Source organism: Mirounga leonina, unplaced genomic scaffold (genome assembly GCF_011800145.1).
Source record: "Mirounga leonina isolate KUSES-001 unplaced genomic scaffold, KU_Mleo_1.0 Mir_174, whole genome shotgun sequence".
Classification (NCBI taxonomy): Eukaryota; Metazoa; Chordata; class Mammalia; order Carnivora; family Phocidae; genus Mirounga; species Mirounga leonina.
In genome coordinates this window covers 56,594,689-56,622,626 of record NW_023270451.1, presented here as the reverse complement: position 1 = coordinate 56,622,626, position 27,938 = coordinate 56,594,689, and the positions used below count along the sequence as shown (strand labels likewise).

General features: G+C 37.9%; 1 long non-coding RNA gene across 1 annotated transcript; it reads right to left on the bottom strand.

The window, feature by feature from the left end:
- Positions 1-999: 999 nt before the first annotated feature.
- On the bottom strand, positions 1,000-21,106 carry LOC118021002. The gene is made up of 4 exons (XR_004682074.1): positions 20,657-21,106; positions 13,369-13,463; positions 10,103-10,211; positions 1,000-1,440 (listed from the first exon to the last, which is right to left on the bottom strand). It is a non-coding gene; the product is annotated as an uncharacterized LOC118021002 (long non-coding RNA).
- Between the last annotated feature and the right edge of the window lie 6,832 nt (positions 21,107-27,938).

Here is a 27,938-nt window from a genome sequence, read left to right as displayed (position 1 = left end):
GGAGTCAGTACTTATTCCGTAATTATTCTTATGTCTGACAATTATAAACAATCCAGTAGAGAGTCAACAAATTAAAACATCCCTGGAAATATTCTAAATTTTATTTCTTCCCAAATCCACGTTTCTCTCTAATGTGCTTCTTTAACCAAATAGTCAGAAAGCACATTGTTCTTTAGATAGACAAGTAACACTAAAATCGCCGAAACCCCAAAAATATTAGAATTGATGCATTTCTATGAATTTCAAGGAAAGTTACCTTCTTCCTTTAGGTTTTATATATTTTCTAAACATCATAAATCCAAATATAAATAATAATTATGTATCTGGTCCATGAAAAGATGGCTCTAGATGCCAAGAGTGTCAAAGAGAAAACTGAAACGGTAGTTAAGTGCTAATAGTAAAAAGGAAGATGAGATAAAAATCCTCTCTAATTAAGGCAATCTTAAGTCATGAATGATGTAGCTCTTATGAATTATTAAGGATGGTCCCAGTAATTTAACCAAAAATAATCCTCTTACTATATTCCCAAAAGCCAAGTATTCTAATAATTTAAAGCTTTGAAATCTTCCCTTCACTTTGAAGGGAAACAAAATTAAATTACCTTTTTAAAAGGCCGTATGTTGAACCATAAACTCCCTTTTTCTATCCCGAAAAGGATCCCTTGTTTAGTTTTAATTGGAATTATTTGTAACAAAATTTAAAATCATTAATACGATTAAAAGGAACATTTTAGGTAGTGAATTAAACAGGAAGCCAGGCAAGTCGTTATTTGATTTTTCCCCTCCCATGGAGCGAGCCACCCTATCATGCATTTTCTAGGATGGCTCTGAAGAGGGCAAGCCAAAAAAGTAAGAATTAAAGGATAACTGGCCCAGATATCTACAAATGAACTTATGAGTGGATGATCAAAGATTTTTTAGATTAGCTTCTGTAGTCCAAATACAATTCTCAAACAACTGCTGTCCTACAACAGAGCCAGTCCTCTCTTTTCTACAGATGCATTGTGTTTGTGTTGTTGTTTTTAGGATGACGTGGTTCATCTGAATTCTAGGTGTGTTTAATGGGTTTAGAAACGAGTAAGTAGGCAGTGAGCTAGTGGTGCTGCAAGGATCATGGGATTGTGAACATGACAGAGCTTTATGAATAGAAAAGTACAATACCAATGAAAGATATTTTTATTATAAATTTAAGAGACCTAAAAGATGTTGAGGAGAGGTTGGAAGTCAAGAGGGAACCAAATCCATGGCACACAAGGTGGTGAATATTCATAATTTGAACTTTATCTCCCCGGTGAGGCTGTAAACTTCTCATGAGCTGAGAAACCTCTTCCACCACCCGCAGGGTTTGAGCGCGAGCGTGCACCGCAGTGATAACCAACCCATGGCCCGGGGCCACTCGGAGCTCTTCGGGACATCAGGCTTAGGAGACCCTTGAAACAAGCTGAGAGAAAGAAAGAAAGAAAAAACGAATTGTCATTAAAACTTGTATTGATGTTATGACTAGAATCCCAGTAATACCTTATCACTTGGGAAACTCAGAAACATTAGGACGTAGGGAAACACGTGCTCACATCATGACAAAGTAGCGTGATGGGCAGAAAGGAAGTGAAACCAGCATTATTATCCTGAAGAAAATATGGCTGTGGCCCTTTCCTCCATGCTGCCTCTTCTTAGTCATTTTGCCTTCAGTCACATTCGCCAGAGTTGATACGGGAGGCACTCCCTGAGTTCCGGCGGAGGAGCCTTGGTCAAGCACACAAATGCCCTTTATTCCTGACCAAGTGCTATTTAATGTGTTTACGTAAGAGTCAGACAATTTCCTTGAGGAAATGATGCACATTCCATCCTAACCCTGGTTCTAGCCCAGGTTAGGCCTGCGCTGTGGCCCGGACTTGCAGAGGGAAAAGGCACTGCGGCCGTGGCTCTCTGCGAGCCCCAAGTGGATGCCTGTCCCCACGGGACACACGCCGCCGCACCAGCCACAGGGGCGTTCAACCACGTCCAAATCCGGGGCAGGTCTGGGCCGCCGTGTTATCCCTAACTCCAGCGATAGACTCGCATATATATAATCTGCACACCCAGCTGAAGACTAGAGGAAAGAATTAGAGGTACACTCCACTAAAAGTACATAACCCGCTGAGAGCCAGGTAAATGGTCTTTAAAAGCTTCAAATGATTTGCCTTTTCAAAAAAATCAAAAAACCTATCGACTTTTCAAGAAAACCATTCTCTGGTGAATTTACAAATGCTTTCTCAGTTTCACCCATTCCATTCGCTAGTTCCACATGTCTCAAGAAAACATAATCCATCAATTACAACAAAAAAACATGTTATCCAGGTAACTAGAAGTTTTTATAATGATAAAATGTTTTCATATTAAAACAAGCTCAGAAATTTAAAGGGTCTTTTCCTCCATATTTTTCTTTAGATACATTATACAATAGAGGCATGTACAGAAAAATGAAGAGAACTGGTTAATCAGTTTAAAAAAATCAAACACGAATGGCTCTTCCTTCTGTTTTAAGTCTTTAATGAATCATGGAACACTACATAAAAAATTAATTAATTAGTTAAAAAAAAAAAAAAAACAGTCCAAAGATATCATGTATTGGTTGGCTCTGAAAGGCATTATGATTAAAAGATGGGAACAATGTTAGGTACTGCAAATGAGGATTTTGTAAAATAAAAGAGAAAACCTTGGTGTATGTTTATTAAATATTTGTTGAGCTCCAATCATATGGTAGCATTGTGGAACATTTAAATGTGGTTCCTGTCCTTGTTTTCTTATTATCTTCTTTGGTTTTTTTCTTAACAGATCTGACTAGCTCCTGCAGCTTTGAAAAAGAATTTAAAGCCCATAAATTTCACAAATCCTAAGCAAAGAAGCATATATTAGTTCTTCAAAGCATATTGGTATATTTTTTAACTGCGGATTTTAGCTTTCATGTGATAAAAGTTTTAGTGATTTCCTTACCATGTCTTGTTAAGGCTTAAGTTCCTCATTTACATATTTGATGTCTCTCAGGAGACAGACAAGCTTCAAGTTAATTATCTATGTAGCTGTAAGAACTCTTGTTTCCTGGTTAAGAACTCTCCAAAAGAAAACTAATAGTTATTAAATGTTACACTGAGTCACCAAAAGTAATCAGGATACACAATGAGAGGCACTAAACAGGCACTTAAATTTAATAAAAACCTCAACTTTTTGTAAGATAAATGAAATATAAATCAATTAAATCTCTTACAGTAATTTTCAGGGAAAACAGCCAGCAGACACCAAACAGCTAAAATCTCTGCTCTAGAAAGTGATTAGGCACTGCTGGAGGCTTGAGGAAATTACTGTAAAATTCTGGATATAGACCCATTGAACTAAGATTTGTAATGGAGTTGTAATTAAAGAAATGCCACATCAAAAGAAATGTTAGTGTTTCCCACACCGAGTGCGGGTGAGTATGCGTGTCTGTGCACACACACATGCATGTATGCATGTAGATATATGTATGTATACGTCCTATATATACATATATACTATGTGCTATTCATAAATATATGCTTTATTTTGTATAATGACAAGATAACATATGTGGACCAAAATGATCATCTTTGAATCTGCAAGTCTGTTAAGGAGCAGTTTCATGGAATGATAACAAGAAAGAGAAGAAAGAAGGGCAAGCATAAGATAGACTTGAGTTGCAGTTGGGAAATTGGAACCACAGCTATCAGGTGAGTTAATTAATCTGGGTATCGTTCAGTAAATGAAAGTGTGCCATCTATTTCACAAGGGCCCATTGTGTCTTGCATGTGAAACAAATTTACCCTGTTTGATTAAGGATTACTGATTGCCTCCAATTTATTATATGTATCCTATAATTAAGTCACAATGAGTTCCAGTGAAATGGGGATGGTCTCCTCCACAAAGAAGACAACAAGCTCATTCTAGGAAGACCTTGGGGGTCATTCAAGAAGCAATTAAATGTTCTCCAGGGTGCATTAAAGGGAAAAGAGCCTGGTGGGCTGAACGGCCTCTCCTTATATTCCAGCCTTCTCAATATTCTCCTACTTTTATGGAGACAAATGAAACTATGTCATAAAATAACTCAAGGCACTATCAGCAAGGAAAACAATGCTGTCTGCTCTTATATTAAGAAAAACATTGCCAAGAAAACATACTACCTAGAAGAAGAAAAAGGTAACCAAAGTGACACCCTCTGTCAGAATCCATTTAAAGGGGGAATCTAAAAAAAAAAAAAATCAATGCACTCTGAAATAGTGATGTGATCTTTTTTTTTTTTAAGATTTTATTTATTTATTTGACAGAGAGAGACACAGCTAGAGAGGGAACACAAGCAGGGGGAGTGGGAGAGGGAGAAGCAGGCTTCCCGCCGAGCAGGGAGCCTGATGTGGGGCTCGATCCCAGGACCCTGGGATCACGACCTGAGCCGAAGGCAGACGCTTAATGACTGAGCCACCCAGGCGCCCCTGAAACAGTGATGTGATCTTTGAGAAATATACATCAATTATTTTTCTGTGTACAAGTAGCAAATACATAGGATAAAATCTTTTTGGCATGTGAAATGCAATGAAAGGACCAAGATCAGTATCAGTGTTGTGCCTACAAATATATTTTTCCATATATTTATAAATAGTTCTCAATGGTGGACACTACAAAAAAGAAATTATACTGGACACTTGATAAAAATGACAAGGAAGACTTTTCAAGATATTGCATTATTATATTTCTGGGAGATTTACATCTCAGAGGGCAGAGAAAGAATTTACAATTGCAAGTTTTTTTAAGGAAATTCTCTAAGAAAAGAGAGGTCAGGAAGAAACCTGGCAAAAGTTCAGGCAAGTTCCAGACCATCTCAGTCGGTACACTATTCTGAAATCAGGATGACCTCACACAGAACTGGGAGCATCCCAGCTTAAACCATCCCCTTTATAAATGGATCTGTTTGGGAAACACACGCCCTAACACATGTCAGCCTGTAAAGAGTTAATAGGAAAATTTAGATGACTGTAGGAACAAAAATATAATAATTAGAAGATTAATTAAAACAAAACAAAACAAAAAACAACAGTTGAGAGGCACCTGGCTGGCTCAGTTGGTATAGCATGTGATTCTTGATCTCGGGGTCATGAGTTCGAGCCCCACATTGGGTGTAGAGTTTACTTAAAAATTAAAAAACAAAACAAAACCCAGTTGATTTCGTTGACATCCAAATCAAATTGTGAAAACCTTACCAACTAATAAGTGACCCAGGATTTACAAAGACTTTTCTGTTTTCAGCATAGTCGCAGAATGAGCACATTTGTACATAGAAACCACATGTTATAATGGAAAAATAAGTTGCAAATGGAATCTGAAGAACTCGGCCCAAATCTCGGCCACATAAGTCATTTGTTCCATAGACCTGGGAAGATTATGTATCCTCTCTGAGCTTTATTTTTCTCATCTTCAAAGAAAGATAGAAGCTGCCCTGCTTACCACCCTGCAGATAAGAGAATGTCCTGAAAACGTGTAAAATGTGTAATGAAAGGGGGTTCCAGAGAGAAAAGCAGAGGTAAGGTCAGAGTGGACCCAAAAGCTGTATTTGGGAATTTTCCCCTAAAAGCTAAAAGCAATAGGAAACCATTGGAAGATTTTTAAGCAAGGAAGTGGCACAGTAGTATCATTTTCACTTGCAGATAGTCACACTGTCGGCTGTATGGAGCATGGGTTAGCTGGGCACAATACTGGAGACAACACAGTATGTGGGCCTGGGGGCAGGCCCAAGGATGGTAGGTGTTAAAGCTAAGGCAATTTGGAAGTTCTATTTAAGACAAAGAATGCAACATTCTAAGACCAGGGTGTTTGCAAAGCCTGTGGAAGTATAGAACCTTAATACTGAAGCAGCATTAGCTTAGCAGTAAGTTGGCCTCTCTGGAGGCTGTTGAAATAACAGTATGGACCTGATAATGGTACACTGATCCAAAATGCTTAGAGTGGGGATGAGGATACTGGAGAGAGTCAAGAGACAGGAAATGGGGCAGAATTGGTAGGACATGATGCCTGATTATATCAAGAAGGGTAAGAGAGGAGGAGTCAAGAGGTCTGGGTTTCTGGCCGAGTGGATTCAGACCAGTGGGTGACAGGTTTAGCCTCAGGAAGAAGAGGTCACCTCTTCTCTTGCAACAGGAGGGGGAAAGGAAGCTTGATTGTGGATGTAAGGGTGAGGATTTTGTTGGCAAGCAGATGCGTTCCCACATCTGTTATGAAGCAAATTGCAGTGCAAGAGGGCACTTTGTCAGAAAAGAGGGAGAAGGCAGAATCGTCAGTGCTGCAGAGAAGACAAGGAAGGGGAGGGCTTACAAATGTCCTTTGGAATGAACAACTGCATATTTGTAAAAGAGCAGATTCACCAGGTGGCAGGAGAGCGAAAGGGAGATGATACAAGGATGTGGATGCGGATGTGAATATGGCATAGATCAAGGTGAGGCAACTCTCTGGAGATTTCTGCTGGTGAGGCAAAGCAGAGTGACAGAGCCACAGTTAGAGAGGATGTGGGATTGAGGAGGCATAGAGAAGAAGCGATGAACTAGGTGAGCAGGTTGGAGATTGGGATACAGGAGAGATTAGTAATCTGAATAACAGCAGCATATAAAAGGATGGGACTCAAAGCACCATGAGTAAGATAATCCTCAAATAGAAGGGGTGTCTTCTCTGATTCAACAGGAGATAAAGAGGAAATAATAGTTGCTCAGGCAGCTAAGTTTGTTGGTTTGGGAAAGAAAAAGAGGGTTCCTTTTATTTTTTTCTTTCTTTTTTCCTTTGAGGCTAGAGGCAAACTCATTTGCCGAAAATGAGACCGTGGAGGTGCGGGTGGGGGCGATAGAAGTCAGAGGCTAATGGAGAAGATTTGAAGGAGCATCATAGGAAATAGAGGGGAGCTAATCGGGGCACCAGAAGAGATGTGGCAGGATGGATGACCAAGTGAAGGTAGAAACCATGAATTTGGGTGGCAACAGCCCATGAAGTTACGCGTGCGTGTGTGTGTGTGTGTGTGTGTGTGTGTGTTTCCAACAGTTCACCAATTAATGTGCCATTATGAAGAAAGCACATGGCTGCATTGACCCAGGTTTGGAATTTTATCAGGTGGATGAGACAAAAGGACAATGGGTTAAAGATTCTAGAGATTTAGATGACAGTGTAGTTAAAAAAAAGAAAGGACTATGGCATCCAGTCAGCATAGAGAAGAGAGTAAAAAGAGAATAAAGGGACATGTGGGGTGATACCTGGAAAATTAGTAGAACAGTGAAAAGACTGGATATCCCTAAGCAGGTAAAGGTTGAGAAGAGCATTAGTAATTGGATAAAGAGTTAGAAGGACAGTTAGGTTGCAGTCATAGGGAGAGTGTTTCAATGTGTTCTTCCAGAGAAGGAACCGTTGCAAATGATTGCAATGTCCAGAATGTGGTCATAGGTTTGGGTACCTGAGATAAACTGGACATAAAGGCCACTGGAAGGAAGACATCAAGAAAACGAACTAAAATGTTGGGTTAAACATCAATGTGAGCAGTCAGTGAGGATGACGAAAAGAGCTGGAATAGAAGGGAAAGTAGTAAATCAGGATGGAACACCGGACTGGCTGGTAGATTTTAGGTTGGTAGAAGGAAATAAAGGGCTTCAAAGGACTAAGTGTTTTTATTTGGATTAAAAAAAAAGATCTGAAGGGGGAACTGGGAAGGGAGGAGGGCGTTACCCCACCCTAAGGTATGTATGTGGTGTATGAGGGAATGAGAAACCTCAGTGTAATGAGCAGCCTTGGAAACTGTACCTGTAAGAGGCCTCTAGGTCTCTAGTAAGATCAGGAAGGAAGAAAACATTACAGGAAGGGTTTGAGGGTACCAGGAGTAACTGAGGATTCGGGCGGCACCCTGAAAAGTTCAGAAGGATGCTGCAGTGGAAGAGAAGTCAGGCGAGGAGGGGCACAGAGCGGTCTGGGATTAAGATTGCAGAGCCAGAGAAGAGGGTTTCATTTTAGGAGAATCTAGGGACAGTAGGAGACAAAGCATAGTGGGTTTCTTTCTCTCCCAATTTTTCTGATAAAAACCCCATGGACGGGCAGAAAATGGGCTGATCCCAAAGGCATTTAGACAGATCATCTCCAGTAGAAGGGACAGCAAGCAAAGAAATAAATCACGTTCCTAGGAAAAGAGGATGTCAGGGAATCAAGGGCAGATTTGATGTGTTCACAGTTTTGCTTAGGAGAGGCCCTGGGTGTCATTTATACACAGCTTTGTTAAGTCTTTCTGTGGCTTAAATAATAAACACAATGACTCTCTTTGCTTTATGTGCATTTTAAAAATCAGGCTTTTCATAGGTTAGATCTAAAATAGAAAACAAGAAATGTCCACTTTTTTGACCTTGTTATGCAAGCTTTTGTCTTCAACAGCATACTCGCTGTTGGGAACCTCTTATATGAACTCACCCATTCCAGTCACCCTGGCCTGGCCTGTTTCCACGTTATTAACTTTTGTTCCTGGTCTAGAATATTCCTTATCTTCTCTCTTTTACCCAAGCCCTACCTTTCATCTGTGTCAGCCTTCAGCACCTAGTCATCCGAAAACCCTTTCTCTGAGGACCAGGCCTTGGAGATCTTTCTGAACTCCCAGAATGTGATGATTTCTACAGAAGTGATGATTTACACAAGTGGATGTAAGGATCTACACAGATGCTCCTTCGTCTTGTTATTTTGTCATCAGTATGTGTACCCTGCCTCTCCAGACTGTAAGGGCCCCCAGGGCAGGAACCTTATTTGACCCATGCCCATTTGCATCTTCCGTCCCCAGCAAGATGCTTTCCCATTTCAGGGTGGCAATAAGATGACCATGTTGTAAGACAACCCTTGCATGTGAGCTTAGTTGGGGATGCCTGACCTAAACGAGGCCTTTCCGGGGGAAACTATAGGTTTCATAACAAGCTGGTGAAACATTTATGAACAGAGTAGCTTTTCTACACCCCTTAAATTATACAAGGTAGGTATAGGACCAGCCCTGGCAGGAGGGGGATTATTAAAAATATATATTTAAGCATAAGAATCGTTACAGGATATTATTTTTTTTTAAGTTTTGGTAACCGTAACCTCATTGAGAAAATACCCCACTTAGTAGCGAAGATTTGCTCGAGTCATGACATATATATTTACTAGACTAATGATATCTGAAGAATTGATAATAATGACTGAATAGAAGTTGATTTTTATCCTGAGATGTCCTTTGAACAGCTGTCTCACATCTGAGCACACATCTGGGCTTACAAAAAGTGGGGGGGATCAAAGAACAGACAAGTAAAGAGGCCCCCAGCGCGGTCCTGAGCACTCTCCACTGAACAGCTGCTGCAGGGCCTCGTTCTCTGGAAGATAAGGAGGCAGATTGCACAGCTGGCTTGGGAGGTCACCGTATCAGCCTCCTATTCTTCTCCCCGGGCTCTGCTCCCTGGTCTCTGGCTATTCCAGGAATGGCAATGACATGAAAGAAACTCCCCAAAAGACAGAGGTCACGGGAGCTGTGAAAGTTTTCCATGCATCCTGTGTACCTCTCTTCTGGGGATAGGCTAACCCTCCCAATAAATGCCGTGTCGAGACTGTACATCCAAGGTGAGATGTAGGATCGAAAATAAATAAATATATGAGAACCCAAGAAATTTAGTAGTGAATTAGCATCTAAAATTGGGAAATAGGTTGTTTCCTCTGGGGCCGTATCCTCTGAGTTTTTTGACACAAATTTCAGGCAATAAAAAAATAAATGGAAATGGATAGGGCTCAATTTATAAATTAGGTTAACTTAAGAACCAAAAGAGACAACAAACACACAAAAAAATCAAAATGTAGAGCAAAAAAAAAAAAAAAAAAGAAAATGCTTGGGGTTTCTATGAAGCCACAACTTTAACACTGCAATAGCTCTGAAATGTGAGTTGTTTCATCATTCGAAAGGCACAAAATGAAAGGCGGCTAGGGAGGAATGGAAAATGTTTGAAAACAATAATGCTTTTCATACAAACAGGGCATGTGCTTAAACTCCTGCACCTTAATGGGACTGCTGTGATCCAAACAAATATACTTACCTTACAACTTTGCTCTGAGGCTGTCAGTCTGAATGCATCTTCTCCATCCTGCCTACTGTCACTGAATCAGACCAACAACTGTGAACATTTCTCAAAATTTGCTTCCTTCCTGTTTGAAGAAAGCACAGACATCTTTAAAAATCTTTCTTACATTTCAGTTTTTTAAATCTAAATTCAAGTTAAATACGTAAGAAAAAAGGTTTACTCCAGAGTATGCTTTTTGGCCAAATGCTGAATTTGGTTTACTACATCGTGGAGGGGTTTAGATCTCTCACTTGAGGAAAGGCCGTAGCATCCACTGAAGTTCAACAAAATTATGTTGTTGTGTGAAAATTAGTGGAGAAAATGTAAGGCCAGTAAAAGAAATTGCAGGTGAAAATCTTTGTGACTTTGGAATGAAAAAGCACTTCTTAATCAAGATTCAAAAAGGTCAACAAGATGAAGACTAAACCAAATTTGGGGTTTCTGTTTATCAGTTGCCATAGACTAAGGACTGACAGAACCAGGAAAGCTGAAGACCCTTCAAAAACAAAAACTAACGCGGGATTAGTATCTACATTCTAAAAGAAACTTACACAAAAAAAGAAAAAGATAAGAAACCTGATAGGAAAAAAAATTGAACAAAATACAGGAAGAGAAATTCAATGAGAACATAAATAACTAACAAGGATTTGTAAAGATGCTGAGTCTGACTAATTACTAGGAAAAAATGCAAATTAAAGTACTACTTCACATTTAGTAGATTTGTAAAAATCTAGAAATTGAGCAATACCAGGAGTTAGCCAAAAATGTGGAAATAAAACTAGTAGTCATTCTGAAGCACTGTCTGGCAGTACTTAGTGAAAACTGGAATGGTGTAACCGATGATCTGGCAATCCCTCTCCAGGGCATATCCCTGGAGAATCGCTCACACAGTTGCTTAAGGGGACATTTAGAAGAACGTGTCACATTAGTGGTGGTGGCAGAGTTCGAATCAAATAAGATCACTAACAGAATAGATTGGTAAAGCATGGTGCATGCATACTATAAAACGTTATGCCTTGCTTAGAAGCAATGATCTGGAAATGCAAATAGCAAACATGGGTAGATCTTAAAAACACAGTCTTAAGAAAAGGAAAAAAGAAACAATACAAAATCTTAAGTATCATGCTGCTTTTGCAAGTTAAAAATGCAGGAATACATAAAACTGTATAAAAGAGAAAAAGAAAAATCAGTAGGGACAAACACGTGGCTTTTAAAAATTCAGAACTTAAATGTTGTAAGTTATAATTAGAGCTAGGTCCACATTTAATCTTAAAACAGCATAGTAATCATTATAGTGAATAACATTCCCTACTTTTTAGCTACATGTGAAAAAATAAACTCTCCGTTCATAGAGTGCATTCTCTCTCAAAGGAGGAGCCACAACTCTGCAGACCAGGATTCCTGGGGTCTCACCCTTCTCAATCAATGCTGCAAGAAAACAAGGCCAGAGGTGATCTGAATCAGGGACCAGATGCTTGGAGTTGGACTGAAGCTTTTACCCCAGCTTCCTTCCAAAATGTATCATCCTAAAACTTTTGGATAAAATTAGTAAAACTTACTACATACCCATCATAAATAAAGTCTGTAATGTAAGAGCTTATCATGTTATAAAAAATAGCTCTGTAGAAAGGCTTTTCACATCTGATGGCTAATTATATAACAAAATTTAATAAAATTTATTAAACCTGTGTGAAGTCTATATTGTAAACAGACATGCCATGCAGTAGAAAGAGGTTCTGCTCTTGAGAATTTCAAAATGCAATAAGAAAAATTACTTAAAAGGATGAGAGATCACATACTAGAAAACATTTAAATAAGTGTAATATAATCCAGTAGTGCATATTATGTTGACTACAATGCAATGAAGCTCCTTCTATAAATCAATCAACTACATAGAAATAGAGCCACTTTTATGATTCTATTCCATACTTTATGTACTTTATGTGTTCCAAAGAGGTACTTGAGTTTAAGAAAGAAGTCTGAAGCAGTATTCAAGTTCATTCATACAAAGTGAGGTAGAAGTTGCTATAAATTTGGAAAATAAGAGGTACAATAAAATTTAATAAGAAATTTCCCTTGAACTTTAGTGCTTAAGGTAAATTAAATTAAAATTTTAATTATAAGAGAAAGAGAAAGTAGAAGATGTCATTATAGATTCTGAAGAGGATTCAAGATATTTTAAGGTTGAGGCTGTCGCTTCCTGTTACTGTCAATCTCACTACAAAAGATAAAACTTTGATTTTATTTAATGAAGATATTTCATTAGCTCTATTCTTGTACTTGCTTGACTTGACCGGAACCATATGGGATTCCCAACTAGCAAAAGGAAGAGAGGGTGAAAGTAAGAGAAATGAAGTTTTTCTATGGCAATAACTGAGAAAAATCCAAAGAAAAAAAAAATGAAGACATTGAAATTGTTCAGAGGCAATGGAATGTAGAGTTTTAGAGAGTAACCCTGAGTCAAAGGGCCTGAGTCAAACCCTTGCTTACTGGTAGGTAGAGCTTGGGCAAGTTATTTACCCTCCCTCACAGGCCTAGTCCTAGAGTGGATATTTCCAGAAGATGAGACTGGGAGTGGGGAAAGACTTTCATTTTTTCTTTGTCCATTTTTGTTACTTTATATAAAGAGATACATATATAGATATAATGAGCATGGACCATTTTATACCAAAAAACTTACTTTAAAATACACTTACTTTAAAATCAATAAGAAACAAAACAAATAGGCAATTAGAAAGTAATTAGTACTTAATTATAAAATATTTGATGAGAATATGGAATTTGACACGAGGAACAGACTTTTGGAAACTAGATTGTAAATAGTATGGGTTTTTTTGTTGGTCACAGTTTTTAATGAGGAAGGAAAACATGGTTACACAGGTTGTGCCCCACACAAAGACTCTCAGCCAAGGCAACAGGGAAGCTGGATCCAGCCCAGGTTCCCCCAGCCAATCTGAATATATCCCTATCCTTGATGGAGTCCATTTTCTAATTCATTCATAGGTACCCCAGTGTGCCGTATTTGGCACAGTGATCCTGTTTCCCACCTAAATTCCAGGAGAGGTTTTAAAAATCCTCTTTTTTCTAAAGAGCCAATAACCACTTAGTCAGAAAAATATCCTCCCTTGAAAAAGAGCAGGCATTATATCTGGTGATATGAATGGATTGTTTCTTCTGTACCATAGTTCCCGGGAAAAAATGACATGAATTTGCCCGGGCTCATGAATGCCTCAGTATATCACCTCTGTAACGTCTCAGCTTCAGTTTCACTGTTGACCACAGGTTATTGAATTGTACCTTAGGCTCTTACTCTGTGGGCAGGGACAGCATCCTTTACCTGTTGGAAGATGTGACTCCATCAATGAGCTACTATTCCAAAGTAAGATTACCCTCCCCATCCCAGTTGCCAGGACTGATATCAAAAGTTCCTGATAACACTAATAAGTAAGAACGAGTAAGTTGTTACTGACTGGTAACATTTTTTGACAGCTGATACCATTTATCAAATGAATTTATAACCTTGTACTCTCAGGATTTTAAATATTTGTTGGATCTTTGTTCCACGTATGAACTCTGAATCTGGCTTCCTCTTGATCAGAACAGTGACTCCAAGCTCAGCGATATCTTTTAAATCAACCTAAAATAAACAATAAAGTTCCATTCTTTCCATATAGATGTAGGGTTGTGTATTTCTGTGTAATATTTATCTCCAAGGTGGAGTACAGATAATTATTTTAAACAGAATATTTAATCAATCCAAATATGCCACTCCCTCACAGAGCATTGGTTAATATGCTGGTATTTCCTTTCTTTTCCTAAAAGATCCTGGTCATTATGAACTTGTTTTGCCCTGGTTCTTCCTAGGTATGGTCGCAGGATGAAATACTCTAAAAATGAGTGAATAACAATATAACGGTTAATGATGGTTAAGAGCGAGTGGATGCCTCGGACCCAGAGAAATCTGTGTACGTAATGCGTATGGAAACTTAACTGACTGAAATAAGCAAGTTAATTAACTTTTGTAAACCTCAGTTTCCTTTTTTCTAAAACAGATGACATAGCCTCTAATGACTGTCTGATAAATACATTGAAACAGGCATTTGCATAGTTTTGGTAGCTGTTTTGCTACCAAAGGCAAAGACCCAACTGGGGCAAACATGACAACAAAGAGCAGTGGCAGAAGTAGGAGCAGTGGTGGAACCAAAATTTGGTTCTATCCTCAATAATTTGGAGACTAGGTCATCCAGTAAATTGATTTTTAGCAAATTCGCTTTAGGCAAATTGGTCATTTGGCAAATTGGCTTTCAGCAAAGGAGTTCTCAGTTCATCGGCTTTCTATGATTTATTTTATGTAAGTTGTCTGTTTCCTTTCTAAGGTAATGTTTGAAATTAGTGGATGTTTCTTCTCACAAAAGGAATAATCAATGGCCTCAAGAAGAATGAGATTTAATAAAAATAATACATGCCCCTAGTGATAGCTCTCTGTCACAAAAGAAGCAAGAAGTATATCTGTTTCCTTTGGTTATCAGCAACAAGTTTGGGGAAGAAAGTTCTCTCCCTTGTGCCTGAATACTTGACCTTCCTGGGAAAGTATCCCACCTGTAGATCCCTTTTCCCCAGATTAACTGACAAAGTACCATAAACTGTGCCACATGGGTGAGCTGGATCATAGCATGGTTACTCTCTGCATTTGGGCCACTTTCTTATTCAATACTAATGTCCACCATCAAATGAGTCATTACTATTTTTAGCAATTACTAAGAGGTCAAAATAAACTATCCTTTCATTTCTCCCCAATCTAAATAGCCAGTCTATTGTCCATTTTCATGCTTGTGCTTTGCTTCTGTTATGTTGCCAAACTATTTTAAGCAATTAATTTCTGAGGTTGAAGTACTAAGGGAGGATTGAGGGGGAAATTAATATTCAGGTTAAGAAATATTTAGTTGGCATTCTAGTGAATTTTTGTTTTGCTTTCTGAAAAGACACTCCATGTCATTCTTTGTGAATTTTTCTGAAAGACACATCTTGAAACCAAATTTTCTCTTTATTTCCTCAAAAAAGGGCACACTTTCAGTTGTCCATTTGGAACTGTAATAAGGAAAACTGAAATATACATATATCACCATCATCAGGAGAGAAACTTGAGGTTCTGAAAGAAAATACTGATAAAAGACGCATCCACTCACTGTTGCACAGACAGAAGCATCTTTAGCTAAAGGGAGGCCCTTCAAAATGGCTAAGTCCAACAATAAGGCAAATGTACTTTCAGTAAACGATACCAGAGATATCTTTTTTTTTTTTAAAGATTTTATTTATTTATTTGAGACAGAGAGAATGAGAGAGACAGAGAGCACATGAGAGGGGGGAGGGTCAGAGGGAGAAGCAGACCCCCTGCTGAGCAGGGAGCCCGACGCGGGACTCCATCCCGGGACTCCAGGATCACGACCTGAGCCGAAGGCAGTCGCTTAACCAACTGAGCCACCCAGGTGCCCCAGAGATATCATTTCAAAAGGAATGGTGCCAGAGCAATGGCTCCATGTGATTAGCAGGAATATACATTCTTCATGGGAGAATATATTCATGGTAATTGTGTTTGCACTTGGGTAAACTCAGGAAGAAACAGGCTTCAGCCCTCACTGACGGAGAGAGATGGAACAGGATGCATGCACACTCTGCAGAGAGAACTGCTGGAGATACTGTTTTTATTTGTTTGCTTCTTTTTGTTAGCCAGCAAAATTTCTCAACCCACCCCTCTGCTTCTGGTCCCAGACCCTACTCTGTGTCTTTGGGCTGAACTCCAAAAGCGATTGCTATAAGACAGGAGCCCGTGACAGAAGCAAAACCAACAGTCCTGTCTTAGAATATGTGAAAGGATGCTGAGGGAAATACTTTTTCTCCAGCAGAGCTGAAAGAGGCTATATATAGAATGCAACCAATCAGAGAGCAGTAGAATTGAGAGACTAACAGAAATAAGGTTAGAGCAAATAGCATTAGATCTCTGGTTCCAGACCTTATTGAATATTCTTTGAAAGAGCTAACTACCCCAGTAGTCTTCCCAGCTACATAAACCAATGAATTTCCTCTCTTAATCTGGTCAAATTAGATGTCTGTAAATTGCAATAAAAAGAGACCTAATTGATTCATGCATATTACCTTTATCTAAGGGCACAGAATTCACCTTCCCCCCCACCAGTCACCCTCCCCCCCGCCCCGCCCAAGACACACACAGAGCTGGTAGAAACCTGGTCTACATCAAACCCCTATCTACCATGGGGCAGAGATTGGAGGAAGCACACTCAACAGATGGTAAGGCCTCAGAGGAGAAAGGTGGTAGGAAGTATCAACCACCATGATCTGGAATGGACCAGAGATAACTATGTTGCTTAGCTATACAAATATTTTGTCAAGATTTTTGCTGATCAGCCTTTCGTGGAGGCCCCACCCCCCACCCAAGAAGGATCCCCCCGCCCCCACATTAAGGCTAAATCTGTCCCTTCTCTGCCAGAGGATTGCAGGGAATTTGGGTACCTCACTGTGGGATAGAAATGAAGGGCTTTCTCTCATGGGTTAAAAAACACAAAGCAAGCACCCTTTTCTGCATAAGTGGACCTTTTATGGTACCCCTAAGGGGAGGGGTGATGTTATTGTATTGTTAAACCGCAGACTCTCCTGTGGAGGCTTTAAGCCAGGGCCTGCTTCTGTGGGCAGATGAGGTCTCTCCTAAGGTCTGTGGACCAATCACTCACAGAAGAGTGATTTCTTGTCTTTGGATAAGGAATGTGAAAAGAAAAAAAGAGCCAACTCTATTTCTGCCTCTCCATCTTCCTATTAACTTTGAGACTTCTAGATGTTTTTGAAGGTGTTTCCAAGGGGCAGTGGTCAGATATGGCTTCTGTTAAGAACAGGCCTCTGGGGACCCAGAAAAGAGCTAGCCTATCCTGATAGTAAAATTCTAGCTGACATTAAGGTCTGCCTCATAAGCCAAATAGTGTAGTTTATCTACTTCCCTCATTTATTTCCATTTGAAAGAGCTAGAATCCTGTCTAGTGCCTTACTTAAGCTGCACTGCAGATTATGAAGGTAAAGACTACACAGTCATAGCTGGGTCAAAATGGAATAACCAGAAAAGCACTAAACCCACTTCTCAGAATAAAATTGGGATCAGGGTTAGAGTTACAAGTACAGTAGGGGAAAACACAGTAAAATCCCCAAAAAGAAGACCATAAAAATCCACCTGCCCCTTATTCTACGACTGATTCAACCTCCTTATGCCAACCTTAGAAAATCTTGATTTTCTTTTACATAAAAGAAAAAAAAATGCCTATGAATTCTAGAGACACAATACCATGCAAGTTGGCAGTTATAGAAAGTTTCTTAAACAGAACCACCAGGGCACTATAATTCAATATATTTGCAGTTTATTTGGACATATACGGTGACATAATTGAAGAAACAACTCCACTAGTATTTGTTAGTCTGTAAAGAACTAAGGAAAATAACGGCTAAAATTTTGTTTAAAACAAGCTAATTATTTTAACTATTGTAAAATAACAAATAAAAAGCTTTTTAATGAGTTCATCATGTTTGGGGGTATGTTAAATGTTATTTTTCAATTATATGATTAGAATAAAAAGTCAAGTTTCAATGCAGTTATTCCATTATTATAAATGAGAGCTAAAGTTACCATTGGCTCTGGCCAAGTTCTCTTAAAAAAATAATCTTCTAATGCATTATAAATTACTATAAATTCCTCTATAATTAATACTTGAGGATGCAAAATTGTATGCATTCATTATTTTCAAGTAAATTGGGGCATATTATATATAAAGTCCCTTTTCTGTTATTGTTTTTGAAAGGGAAGAAAAAAATAGCTGAAGTCTTGCTACACTGGGTTTTTAACTCTACCTGCTATGCAAACATGCACAGATTTTTTTTTTTTTTAAATGAAATGAAAACAAAACAGGCATTTTCTGGTCTAATGAGCTATTTCCATCAAAATAAATTCCCCAAATGGAAGCATTACAGGGCTCATGCTAAGCATAACAATAATGCTTTATGTATTTTCAGAGCCATTGCAATATCTCAGTAATATAGGAACTTTGAAAGCGGAGCATACAGCTGCAGCAAATGTTCTAACAACTGTATTCTTCACTTCTAATCAGAGCACCACCCAGGAGCCCTCAAAACAAGCAACATGAATAAAAGCTGGAGGGGAAGGAGTTCCACTGCACTGGAGTCTCCCACTGCTTGAAATAACAGGCGCTTTCAGTGGGTCGGGTTTTATTATCTGTTATATAACATCTCAAGTTTAGTTATTTCAGTAGGATTGGAGGATTTTCAGGTGGATTTTATCCAGGTTATTCACAGAATATACTGCCCAAATTATGGAATGCCATGATGAAGGCAACAAAAAAGGCATTGAATAAATGAAGTTGTATTCTTTGTCTGAGTAACTACCCAGCCCCACCTACCTCCCAGTATTGTAAGGATCATATGAGACAAAATATATTCAAACACTTAGCAAGCATTCTAGAAGTGTGGTCAAAATCAGTGTTATTTGGGGATGAGTGGTCACTGGAAGGGGCACTCATGAGTCTCTGGGTGCTCATAACATTGCTTCTTAATCTTGATGCTGATTACGTGGGTATGTTTAGTTTGTAAAAATTCAGTGAGGTATACACAGATATGTGCATGATTTATGTATATTCTTTTTCAATAAAAAAATTCTTCAAACATGGTTAATGGCATAAGGTAATGACCTTTAATTGTGTCAAACTCAAATGCCCATGTCAAGACATGTAAATACATGTTCAAGATGAGCTGGCTTCCTTTGAATGGATGAGGAAATGTCCCCTATAAAGAGACATATCGCCCAGCTCCATCTTTTGTAGGGGCATGGGATTCACAGGCCCCAGGGTGCCAGACTTTGAGGAAAGGACACAAATTTAGCTTTTGCATGTAGAAAATCACTATTTTTAAATGTAAGCAAACATTCAAAATGTTTAAACACTGAACATTACATCAAAACCTAATGTACTATATATTGGCTAATGGAACTTAAAATTTTAAAAAATGTTGTTTTTTTTTCTCTTCTTTGGCTAATGGAACTTAAAAAAAAATATTTAAAGCCCTGTGAGCTCTCAGGGGCAAGGAGATTAGCTATTCTTGACTTGAGTGTTTTCAGCGTGCAAGCCATCTGGTGTGATGTGGTAAAAACGGAGTCATAGGAAATACCCTTTCGCTGATAAATCATACAGCCAATGAACCCCTGGAAAATATTTCCCAATATCTTTATCAGTGGCTCTGGGAATAGTATGATAACTGGAAAACCTTTTCACCTAGGTTTTATGGTCTACTTCTGGACAAGAAGACATGACAGGTGACACTAGATGACATCCCATCTGACACAAAGAGGTGTGTTTTTAACTTGGTTTTCTTGTGAGTCTTGTATCATTTGGAAATATCATGCAAAGAGATATTGTGCAAAGGGATATTGTGGAATGTGGCATCATTGTCCCAACCATTCCCTCATTCTAATAGGAAATGGCCTTGACCTTTGAAATGATAAGGATATGATTTAAAAACAGAAGAAAGAAAGGAAGGAAAGAAAGAAAACAAGAAAAGAAAAGAAAGAAAAGTAAAAAGAAGAGAAAAAAAAGAAAAGAAAAGTTAACTCTGTAGTGTATTTAGGGCTTAGTAATGACAAAGGGGGTTAGTGGAATTCAAGCCCTCACACAGGGAAGCCCCAGGAGCATGTCTGAAGAAACAGATGTTTGCCACCCTTTGTGGAAATCAGAAAGAGATATTTTTCTGTAACTGTTGGTGTCCGAGTTCCACCCTTTCCTGCCCTACCCCTCCTAGACCCTCTTGTGTGTTGTTCAAGATGATAGAAATTTCTGCACTCAGAAATTTCTTAGATTAACTTAGATTAGTTTTCCATAAAGCCATTGTGTACCAACCAGTAATTTCAATGTTTTATTTAAGGTATGAGAGTTTGAACTTTCACAATTATTAAAATAATCCTTTGAAGATAAGCCTAAATGGAAAAAAAGAATGCATGCAGGCCAAATAAAATAAATCTACTGTTTAATTTCAATTACAGTAATCTTTGAGAAGTTGCAAAATTTCCAGACTCTCTTCTCCAGTTATACATTTTCCCTTTCCCCTTCCCTTAATAAAGTGGAGACAGCTGGAAGAGGACCCTAGCGAGGTCATTCAAGTTATCTTTATTCTCTACCTAACTTAACACAAGAGTGACCCTCACTGTATTTCACAAATATATTCCTACTATTGAATAACAACATATTGCATATTTATGACAATAACAAATAGAAGTGTTTTATTTGTGACATTTCTCACTTTGTCCTGTCTTGCCTCTAGAAGAAATTTTTAAAAATGAATTTATTTGAATTTTTATATATTTTTAAACCACAACTAATGCATGATAGCATTGGACAGAGAGGAAATTAGGCATATTGGTACAAACTTTTGATGTGTAGCCTTTTTAAATTTTAGCCAAAGTGTACTTACAAAATGAAGGAATGAGAAGTATCCAGCAGTCAGAGTATTGCTGGTTCTTGAGGGTACCTGACTTTCTGGGGATTCTGCGCGACAGCAGTTCTTTCCAGCTACAAATCAGAGGATTTCCTGAGGGGAGGGTGGACGGGAATTCTTCCCAGCCTGTACAATCAGTAAAAGAAGGTTATGTCTGCCCATTGGAGCCTGTGTAAATGCCAAATGGGTATTTGGCTATGAGAAAGCCAAGGTAGTTAAATGTGTGAAGTATCTACTATGGGATCTTGTTTGAAAAAAGCAGAAAAAATTTTAAGTGCAAAAAAAAAAGACATTAGACATGGTGAAACATGAGTGTATAGGTTTTTGCAGTAAGGTCCATGTACCCTAGTAATAATAGGGACAACAAGCAAACACTGAGTTACTGCTAAAGGAAGCCTGCAAACCTCTGAAACATGCAAAGCAGCACAGACTAAACTATTCCCAGAAGAAGCAGCAGCAAAGACTGAGCAACAAAGACAGCGTGGGGCACTTTAGAAGAAAATGTCAAAACACAGACAGAAGAATACTATAGGTTGACTGAGCCACACATTGAGCAAAACCAGGAAAACATTGTAAACCCCCCAGTAAGAAGATACTGGTAAAACAATTTATTTTTACAGTTACTATTTACAAGTCTCCTATTTCCAAAAGGATCTGGTGCCACTAAAATTCAATGCATCTTACAAATTTAACTGCGATAATTTGTAATTGGTTGTATATTTTAAATTGAGCTGAAAAATCTGGGGAAAATACTCATACACATTGAAATGGTTGTTGATAATTCATTTCTATTTAAAGTCTCAGAAAAAAAAAAGTCTCAGAAATTGTTAGAAGATGATACGCCCATAGTGAATAGAATCATTGAGCATTATTCTGGCTGAGGCAAAATAAAGACAGTGTGGCCACATGCAGTGGGTGTGAACAATGGCATGATAAGATCTAGCTAAAAATCTTGACTGGTTAATAATAAGCCATGTGACAATGTCCAGGTCACCATTTTTGAGACTTTGTTTTCCGACCATCGAATAAGATAAAGGAATGCTACCTGTACTACTCATCTCACAGTTGTGTTTAAGTATCAAATAAAATAATAGACATTAAAAACACAAAATGTTATATAAGGGGTATTAATACCCATTAATGCAAATTTTACATATTTAGTGCCCATTTTTCTTGGATCCCCATCATGACTCAGTCACTTGCTGTGTAGTTTATTGGGGACATATTGTTACCAGGCATTATTCTATGCTCCTTACATGTGCTTATCTATTTCTTCATGACTATCTTCTGAGATAGATGCTATTACTATTTACCCTAATCAGAGGAAAAAACAAAGAGAAAAGTGAGATAATTTGACCCAGCTCATAGTTAATAGAATCAGGAAACAAACTCAGTCTGCCCTACGTTTATCTCAGTTGATCCCACTTGTATTTTGCTTATAACCCTCTAAATGCTCAATGAGTGCTTATATAATATTTTTAAAGAAACTTTTTATTGAGATGTAATTGACATACATTATATTAGTTTCAGATGTGCAGCGTATTGATTTGATAATTCTGTAAGTTACCACAATAAGTATAGTCATCATCTGTCACTGTACAAAATTATTAAAATAGTATTAACCATATTCCTTGTGCTGTACTTTTCATCTCAGTGACTTATTTATTTTATAACTGGAAACTTGTACCGTTTAATCCCCTTTATTTATTTTGCCCTACCCTCAACCTGCCTCCCCTCTGGCAACCACCTGATTGTTCTCTATATTTAAGAGTCTGTTTTTTATTTGTTTGTTTTGTTTTTTAGATTCCACATGTTCAGTGAAATCATATGGTATTTGTCTTTTTCTGCCTGACTTATTTCACTTAGCATACTACCCCCTGGGTCCATTAATGTTGTCACAAATGGCAAAAACTCATTCATTTTACAGCTGACTAATATTCCATTGCATGTATATACCACATCTTTGTTATTGATTCATCTATGGTGGACACTTGCATTGCTTCCATATCTTGACTATTGTAAATAATACTGCAATAAACACAGAGGTGCATTTATCTTTTTGAATTAGTGTTTTTTTTTTCCTTTGAGTAAATACCCAGTAGTGGAATTACTGAATAATGTGATATATCTTTTTTTTTTAATTTTTTGAGGAATTGTTTTCCAGTGTGGCTACATCAATTTACATTCCTACTAACAGTGCACAAGGGTTTCCTTTTTGTAGCATCCATGCCAACAGTCGTTATTTCTTGTCTTTTTGATATTAGCCATTCACACCTATGGTGTGAGGTGCTATCTCATCGTGGTTTTGATTTTCATTTCCCTGATGTTTAGTGATACTGAGTGTCTTTTCATGTGTCTGTTGGCCATCTGTATGTCTTTTTTGGGACAATGTCTATTCAGGTCCTCCGCCTACTTTTAAAAATCAGATTTTTTTTTTTTTTTTGGTGTTGAGTTGTATTAAGTTCTTTATATGTTTTGTATATTAACCTCTTATTGGATATATTGCAAATACCTTCTCCCATTCAGTATGTTGCCTTTTGCCTTTTTGTTTTGCTGATGGTTTCCTTTGTTGTGCAAAATCTTTTTATTTTGTTGTAGTCCCAAGAGTTTATTTGTGCCTTTTTTTCCCCTTGACTGTGGAGACATATCCATAAATATGTTGCTAAGGCTGATGCCCAAGTGATTATTTCCTGTGTTTTCTTTTAGAAGTTTTATGGTTTCAGGTCTTATATTTAAGTGTTTAGTCCATTTTGAGTTTATTTTCATGTATGGTATAAGAAAGTGGTCCATTTCATCCTTTTGCATGTAGCTGTCCAGTTTTCCCAATACCATTTGTTGAAAAGATGGTCTTTCCCCATTGTATATTCTTGTCCCCTTTGTCATAGATTATTTGACTATATAGATGTTGGTTTATTTCTGGGCCCTCTATCCTGTTTCATTGATCTATGTGTCTATGTTTTGTGCCAGTACCATACTCTTTTGATTATTATAACCATCAGGGTTATATCTTGAAATCTGGAATTGTGGTTATCTTCACTTTCGTTCTTCCTAAAGACTGTTTTGACTATTTGAGGTCTTTTGTGGTTCCATACAAATTTTAGGATTATTTGTTCTAGTTCTGTGAAAAATATTATTGGTGTGTTGATGGGGATTGTATTGACCCCTTAGATTGCTCTGGGTAGTATGGACATTTTAATGATTTCAATTCTTCTAACCATGAACATGGCTTATCTTTCCATTTGTTTGTGTCGTCTTCAGTTTTTTTCTTCAATGTCTTATAGTTTTCAGAGTATAGGTCTGTCAGCTCCTTGATTAAATTTATTTCTAGGTATTTTATTCTTTTGGGTGCAATTGTATAGAAATGCAACAGATTTCTGTATGTTAATTTTGTGTCCTGCGATTTTATTGAATCCATTTATCAGTTCTAATAGTTTTTTGGCAGAGTCTTTAGGGTTTTCTATATATAGTATTATATTATCTGCAAATAGTGATGCTTTTACTTCTTCCTTACCAATTTGGATACTTTTTATTTCTTTTTCTTGTATGACTGCTGAGACTAGGACTTCCAGTATTGTGTTAAATAAAAGTAGTGAGAATGGACATCCTTGTTTTGTTCCTGATCTTAAAAAAAAAGATTTCAATTTTTCACCATTTAGTATGATGTTAGCTATGGGTTTTTCATATATGACTTTTATTATATTAAGGTATGTTTCCTATAAACCCACTTTGTTGATAGTTTTTATCATGAATTGATGCTATACTTTTTCACATGCTTTTTCTGCATCTATTCAAATGATCATATGACTTTTATCCTTTCTCTTGTCAATGTGATGAACTACCCTTGCATTCTTTGAATAAATCCCACTTGACTGTGAGAAATGATCCTTTTAATGTATTGTTGAATTCAGTTTTGTTGAGGATTTTTATAAATCAGAGATATTGGCCTGTAATTTTCTTTTTTTCTTCTTCTTTCTTCTTTCTTCCTCCTCCTCCTCCTCCTCCTTTGTGTCTTTGTCAAATTTTAGTACCAGGGTAATCCTGTCCTTGTAGGATGAATTTGGAAGTTTTCCTTCCTCTTCTATTTTTTGGAAAAGTGTGAGACAAATAGAGGTTAACTCTTCTTTAAAAGTTAGGTAGAATTTATCTGTGAAACCATCTGGTCTTAGACTCTTATTTGTTGAGAGTCTTTGGATTACTGTTTTAATTACATTATTATTAATCAGTCTGTTCAAATTTTCTACTTCTTCCTGACTCAGTCCAGGAAGATTGTATATTTCTAGAGATTTATCCATTTCTTCTAGGTTGTATAATTTGTTGGCATATAATTTTTCATAATATTCTCATAATTCTTTTTATTTGTATAGTGTTGGTTGTTATTTCTCCGCCTTCATTTCTGATTTTATTTATTTGAGCCCCCTCTTTTTCTTGATAAGTCTGGCTAAAGCCTTATCAATTTTATTTATTTTTTCAAAGAACTAGCTTTCTGTTTCATTGATCTTTTCTTTTTTTAGTTTCTATTTCATTTATTTCACTCTCATCTTTATTTTCTTCATTTTATTAGCTTTGGACTTTGTTGTTCTGTTTCTAGCTCCTCTGGGTGTAAGGTTAGGTTATGTATTTGAGATTTTCACTGTGCTTTGAAGTAAGCCTGTATTGCTATAAACTTTCCCCTTAAAACTGCTTTTGCCATGCCCCAAAGATGTTTGACCATTATGTTTTCATTTTCATTTGTCTCCATGTGTTTTCTATTTCTTTGTTGACCCATTTGTTGTTTAGTATCATGTTGTTTAGACTCCATGTGTTTGTGTTTTTCTAGTTTTCCTTATAATTGTTTTCTAGTTTCATACCATTGGGGTCAAGACAGATGTTTGATATTTCAGTCGTCTTAAATTTATTGATATTTGTTTTGTGGTCTAATAGGTGATTTATGCTGAAGAATGATCCAGCTATTATTTCTTTAAATAAGTTTTCTACCCCCTTCTTTCTCTCGCTTCTCCTTCTGGGATCTCTATAATGCAAATGTTATTAAGTTTGATGATGTCACAGAATTCTCTTAACATATTCTAATTTTTTTAAATTTTTTTTTAATTTTTGCTGTTCGGTGTGGTTGCTGTCCATTACCCTGTTTTCTAGATCACTGATCTTTTCTTCTGCATCCTCTAATCTGCTGTTGATTCCATGTAGAATACTAATTATTTCAGTTATTGAATTCTTCAGCTCTGACTCATTATTTTTTATATTTTCTATCTCTTTGTTAAGTTCTCACTGAGTTTATTCACTCTTTTCTCAAGTCCAGTGAGTATCTTTAAGACCATTACTCTGAATTATTTATCAGGTATACTGCTTTTCTCCATTTTACATAGCTCTTTTACTGTGATTTTGTCTTGTTCTTTCATTTGGGACATATTCCTCTGTCTCCTCATTTTGTCTAACTCTCATGTTTGTTTCTATGTATTAGGTAGGTCAGTTGTATCTCTTTGTCTTGAAGTAGTGGCCTTGTGTAGAAGACATCCTGTGGTGTCTATAGTACAATGTGCCCTCCTGTTGTGACTGAACCATGATTGCCTTCAGTCCAGATGGCCGCAATGACCTGCTTTGCCTGCTGTGGGTGTACTAGACAAGGTTTGTTCCCCATGCTGTTGAAAGGCCTGTTTGCAGCCCCTGCTGACTCATTGGTGGGTGGGGCTGGAAGTCAGCCTAGCTATCTGCAATTACCCTCTTTACCATAGCTGCAAGTGCCCCAAAGGGCAGGGCTTGCTTCCTGCACAGCCAGCTAAGAGGCCCAGCTGCAGGAATTGTGGGTGTGCTGGTATATGGGATTATCCCCCTCTTCTCAGGGGTAGGAGTCACTTTGGGGTGGTGCCAGTCCTGGCCTGGGCTGCCTGCTCAGTATAGCAGGGCAAGAGCTGCTTTGGAGGCACACCTGCCAAAGTGGGTGAGTTATTTGGGGGGTGGTTTAAGGGCAGAGACTCCTATCAATCTCCAGCTCTCCTAGGGTTAAACCCCTGGTTTTTAAATCTCCCAGAGTTAAGCCCCTCTGGTTTTCAAAGCCAGAAAATAGGGGAACTCATCTTCCTATTGTGGGCCCCCAGTGCCAGGAGTGCCTATCCTCTTACTTCTAGATCCTCTTACTTCTCTTTGCTTGTGATGTCCCTCCTGCTTATGTTTAGTCTCATCAGGGTTTGGTTCCTAACCACGTCTCTGTTCTCCTACCCTTTTCAATGTGGCCTTCCTCTGTGATTAGCTGTGGAAGGTCTGTTCTGCATCTTCAGGCTGTTTTCAGAGTTAGTTGCATAGATGTAGCTGTTCTCTTGGTGTGTCCGTGGGATGAAGTGAGCTCATGATCCTCCTACTCTGCCATCTTCCCCAAAACTCTAGTATTGCTATTTTTAATTTGTCTATCGGAACTAATTCTAGCCAAATGAGGTTTGCAGCAGGTTTGATGTTAGGCAAACTGACTTGAATCCTGTTACTTTTTAGTATCATATCAGCAATCTAATCTATGAACCATAAGTTTGCTTTCCTAACATTATTATTTTATTGTACTCTGCTTTGATAGGAAAATATATTTCATTCTGGTAACAGGACAGAATTAAGACCTATTTCTGTTTGATATCAAAAAGTGAAGAGTAGATCTGGCACTACTCCAGTAGAAGCTGATTTTTGATACTCATCCCGCCACTCAGAAGGGTGCTCAGTACACAAACAGACACCAGACAGCAAGGATAGAAAAATGAGCAAGACATGGCCCCTGCCCTGAAAACCTTACAGGCTAGCTAGTATTGTAAACAAATAATTATAGCACAGTGTGATTCCTACCATAACAGAAATGGGCTATGGGAAACCTGAAGGGCCAGCAGTATGCACAGCCCAATGGATGTAGTTAGCAAAGCCTTCACAGGGAATGCTGCCCCTGAGATGGGCTCTAAAAGAAACAAAACTTGCCAGATGGAAGAGATGAGAAGGACATACAGGCACAGGGACTCACATGAACAGTAGCCCAGAGCATAAAGCCAGGTTGTGTTTTTGGAAAATAGTAGATGGTAGGTAGAAGTTTTCCACTGTATGTCTCACAAGCTAATGAGATTTAGGCAGGTTTCAGAGAAGTGAAGGGAAGCGTGACATATGGGCATGGCCATTTGGGCCAACTCAATGCTTTTGTTGTTCTACATCAAAATGTAGAGTAGTAATTGAGATATTATTTGCTTGTGCCTTTCCATCCCAAAAGTGGCCATGGGATTCTTCTGATTAAGAAGAG